This window comes from Rhopalosiphum padi, chromosome 3, assembly GCF_020882245.1.
Source record: "Rhopalosiphum padi isolate XX-2018 chromosome 3, ASM2088224v1, whole genome shotgun sequence".
Taxonomy (NCBI): domain Eukaryota; kingdom Metazoa; phylum Arthropoda; class Insecta; order Hemiptera; family Aphididae; genus Rhopalosiphum; species Rhopalosiphum padi.
The window spans coordinates 26,225,701-26,231,022 of record NC_083599.1 but is presented as its reverse complement, the minus strand read 5'-3'; the positions used below and the strand labels follow the sequence as shown (position 1 = coordinate 26,231,022).

At 35.8% G+C, this 5,322-nt stretch overlaps 1 pseudogene; it reads left to right on the top strand.

Annotated features, from left to right (window-relative positions):
- Positions 1 to 3,141: 3,141 nt before the first annotated feature.
- On the top strand, positions 3,142 to 5,007 carry LOC132924950 (uncharacterized; annotated as a pseudogene).
- Positions 5,008 to 5,322: the final 315 nt, after the last annotated feature.

Sequence of the window (5,322 nt, the reverse complement as noted above, 5' to 3'; positions counted from 1 at the left end):
CTATTAATATAAGTTTAAAAAACTCAGATGATATTGAAAATGCAGTAAACATCCTTAAAAAAAATATTAAAGACACCATCCAAGCATCTAACACCACTTATCCAGCTCAAGAAAATCACAACATAAATATCACGCCAGAAATAAAAGAGCTCATCAGGCTTAAACGCCGTGCTCGGAACACCTGGCAACGGCCCCACTACCCAATCGATAAACAGCGATACAACTATTACTCCAACAAACTTAAATCAACTCTTAAGAAGCACAGAAATCACTCATATGTCACCCATCTCTAATCTCTCTCTCCCTCAAACGGTTCGCTGTGAAAAAAAACCAAATCACTTCTAAAACACAAAACTGTCATCCCCCCTCTTCGTTAACAAAACAACAATATTGCTATCACTCCATAAGAAAAATCTGAGCTTCTGGCTTCCCACTTAGCAAACACATTCAAACCGCACAACATCTCTCCAGACACTCCTCATCTGCTATGAGTGGAAGAATTCATTTCATCACCTCTACCAATGGCTCCACCAGCATCACCTACGTCACCCAGAGAAGTTCTTTCGGTTATAAAAAAAACTGAAGAAAAACAAATCACTAAGCCACGATGGCATAAATAACTCAACAGTCAAAAACCATTATCCTTCTCACATATATTTTTAATGCTATTTTCCGTCTGTCCTATTTCCCAAACTCCTGGAAATCAGCCATGATAATAACCATCCCAAAACCTGGAAAACCTCCTGACACTCCTGAATCCTATAGAGCTATTAGTCTTCTTCCCACACTCGGTAAAATATTTGAGAAAATTCTTCTCAAGAGACTCACTGCCATCGCTATAAAGCAAAATGCTCTTTCCGATTTTCAATTTGGTGCAACGTTCCACCAACTACACAGAGTAGTAGACTATATTGCTACAACACTCGAAACTAGAAAATACTGTTCCGGTCTTTTCCTCGACGTGGCTCTGGCATTCGATACCGTGTGGCACGACGGCTTATTATTCAAACTAAAAAACATCTTCCCGGCGCCATACTACTTACTTCTCAAATCTAACCTAAGCGACAGAAGCTTCAGAGTTAAAATAAATACAACACTCTCCAATTTGCAAAAAATCTCAGCAGGCTTCCCACAAGGTAGTGACATCGCTCCTTTCCTCTATACTTTATTCACAGAAGACATCCCTACCTCAGTCAATATCCTTATCGGGACCTACGTCGACGACACAGCCGTACTCTCCTCCAGCCATGACATTCATGAAGCAAATATCCGACTTTAAAACTACCTGGACATCCTTTCCCACTGGTTCAAGTCATGGAAAATCAAAATCAACGACTCCAAATCAGCTCATGTTATATTTGCACTCCACCCGGGAGTACCACCCCTTTAACGTTCAACAATAAAATCATACCTCAAACTTATGAAGTAAAATACCTCGGTCTAGTCTTTGACAAAAGACTAACCTGGGGCCCTCACCTCAAAAATAAACGGAAACAACTGAACAGACGCCTGCATATTTTAAGACCACTCCTAAAATCAAAAATGAGCACCTCTAACCGTCTACTATTATATAAGAATTTACTTCTACCTATTTGGTCCTACGGAATCGCCCTCTGGGGTTCAGCCAAACCAGCTAACACCAGAACTATCCAAGCTTTCCAAGCCATTTGCCTACGAATGACTTTGGATGCCCCCTGGTACGTTACAAATGTCAGCCTTCACAACGAGATAAAAATTGCTACTATCGAGCAAACAGCAGCCAAATTCTACACTTGCCTCCACTCCAAAACGGCAGACCATCCCAACTGCCTCATCGCTCAACTTCACTCCAACCATCTTCCAGAAAACCCGCCAAGAAGTCTCAAAAGAAATTGGCCCAGAGACCTACTCAACACTTAATGCATACCTTTTAAGGAAATAAAATTATTTTAAGCTCAGGTGCTTCAAATATGAGACTCCTTCATGTCATTCTCTGTCCCTTTTAAATCGTATGTTAAACCTTTTACTTATTGTGCCCCCTTGTACAGATTGTAAATATTCATTAAATAAACGTCTTACAAAAAAAAAGTTTATTTTCTTCTGTTCACATTGTGCATTGTAGATTTTAAATATGTTTGTTTAATTTTTCATTTCTGGTAATAAATATTTACGAGTAGAACTGTGTCTGTAGTAATTTGAAGGAATAGCTGACAAATTGTTAATGAAATTATCAACGTTTTGTGCTTTTCATGAGTAGTTTTGTTCTTAGGTGGACAATTTCCTCGACCCTTTTTTTGATTGGTTGAATCATTACGATTTTCTTCAGTATTCGTCAAAAATCTTTGTGTAATGTTTAACGTGCAAATCAAAAATTGTTGCAAACTTTGGTGAACTCACCATCAACTAGTAAATAATACGATTTTGAAAATGTTCTTCTGCTTATGTCATTTTCTGTGTACTTTCTTTTTTTTCATTGGTCACCACGCACGATATCAAAAAATCCTTTTGTTAGCAAAAACTTAAAGTATAAAAGTTATCAAAAATTTCTTTCCTTAATGTGTCAAGAATTTTACCACATTTATCCTGACATTTCATTTCTATACACGGATTCAGTAGTAATACTTTTTCATTTACTGATTTACCTTTTCTAGTTTTTTACGATTTTCCTTTTAGTCTGTTAATTTATTAACGCTTTTAACTTATTTAGTATTAATGTCGTTAAAATAATTATCATGTCTAAAGAGCAGTCTTTCCAACCCCAATTTCCGGACAAATTTTTATTATTAGTATTATGTTTGAAGTTAAGCGTGTTAAGAATCTAACTTGATAAAATATTTTTCAGTATATTCATTTGGTTAGTTCACGGATTAACCCCAGCAGTTCATACTTCACAGACTTAAATTTTAAATAGGGTTCACTCTTTTAAATGTTCAATATTATATATTATAATATAAAACGTTATTAGTGTGTTAGATACGGTTAAATACATTTATTATAGTAAAATTATTAAAATTATTTAATTGAGTCAAATCTGGGGCCCCTCATTCACCTTGCGATTACATTGTACTCAACATTCGAGGACCTCCAGTTTCCAAAATCGTTTGATTTAACACCATGTCCAGCTACGGTGAATAATATCAAACTGTTACGAAAAAAGTTGATATGCTCTATAAAAGCAAATTGCGCAAGCAACTACAGAAATTCTTCGCTGGAAAAACTAAAGAAGCTGTAACGTTGCCAGAAAACACACAGGTCAAGTAGGTAATCGACCATGTCGAGTCGGACGTCCCGAAGTTCTTGACTCAACTCGAGGAGATTTTTGAGCCGGATGACGTACTAATAACCGGATCTTTGAATTTTCAGATGAGCACCTGGTGGCGGAAGGCCACGTGTGATTTGGCCGTCTAAACACCGGAACGGTGTCGTTTCCTACATGCTAACTGGTGAATAGACAAGCAGCAAGCACGAGGGCAATCGGGAAATCGTCATGGTGACAAAACATTAAACGAGTGACAAAGAGCTCGCCCTTGACGTTTTGCCACCAGACATTGTATTGGTGATGGAAAGGTAATGCCGGTGGTAGATCACCTCTGCGATACGTCCCTTACCTAAACTGACCATTGAATCGTTTTGTTCGCAGATACTATCAACTCAGGAGGTGGATAGAGATGACATATGACCAGTTCTTTGTCACAAATAGGGGGCAAAGACTAGTCAAAATGTATGACGAAATGAATAAGATATAGTTCACGGTTGTCCTCCAGTATTTTCCGTAATATGGTGGAACAAACGACGGTATTTCAGGAGGCAATGACGCAGGAGTGAGTCGTCTAAACGTACTTCAATAGGTCGATAACAATATAATAAAATGTTATATTTTGTTTCAGATTCGACGATTTGTTCCCACCCGAACGGTATTCATATTACAATCCAACTAATATTGAGAAAAAGCCAATGGATTCGGACTCATATACGAACAACCCATCTCGAAAATCAAAAAAAATCTCGATCGTTTTCTTACTAAAAATTTGTTACCATGAAGGTGGACAGAAGGTCCGTAATTTTGATAGAGTATAAACGTTTCAACCTAAGCAATCATCGATGTGGCAAAAACCAATGAGCTACATTACTTTTTATGAACACACACGTGGAGAGTCGACTGTGTCGCGTCGTCGTTGCCCGTGATGGTGGTTGGTAAGTTGCAGACCAGTCGCTGCGGTGCCTATACTTTATACCAGTTACCATCGAGTACCGTGTCATATGTCTACAGCATTAAAGTGTTAGCTGTTACCAGTTGATTCTCAATGTACATTTTATTAATATTATGGATAAGTTATTCGATATATTCAATTCCAGAGAAATTCCAAATAATAAAATTTACAACCAGCCTTTTACAAACAAATCACCTCAAACAAACCATTTAAGCAAAACGACTAAAATGTTTAAAAGCATGAAGGTTATAAATAAAATGGATAACTCTGACTTAACTAATTGTACAAACTCTATAAATGACTGATTGGTTTCCATTTCTGGGCTAGGGATGCTTTGGAATTCCTTAAATCCAAGTATCCAACCAATAAGTCGAAATATTCAATTTGTACTGGACACTTAAATCAAGATTGTCTGGACAATTTGTATGGTACTTTTAGACAGTAACACGGCAATAATACAAATCTTACTCCAGTTCAATTTATCCAGTCGTTAAAAAAATATTTTGGCTTCAGTACTTCAAGCATTTATTTGGGGCTAATTGCATCGAAGATCTGTACCAAATTCTAGACTAAATTAATGACAAGCTCAATGAAAAAATTATGACTGATCGCTTCTGAGGAAGAACATAAACTTAAGCTTGATTTCTTGAGAATTGGTACAGTGGATTACAGAAAACGGAATATTCCAGAGACTAATGCTTATACTTACGCATGTGGATATTGGATGAAGAAATGTTTAGACAATGAAAATTGCCAAAAAACTTTAGATAAATCACTAGCTTTTTTTAGCTTTTTCAAAAATTTCCATAAAAGATAATATTGGATACCTTTTAAATGATATTTTATGTAATGTACACTTTAATTATCCGTGTGAATTATTAAATAAGAAATTTCTTTTAAAATGATTTATTCTTTTCAGAGCACAATTTAATTTTATTCAAATAACCATACTTAATTTACATGTACATTACCGTTATTTTATGTTTATTTAATAATAAATAAAATATTCTTACATTTTTAATTTTCGTTCTTTAAATCTAGTAAATGTTGACGTTTTGTAATGTGTAGATTACTTAATTTCTTTTTTTGCATACTTTGCAAATGTGAATGAAAGTACATATTTATTGATAAT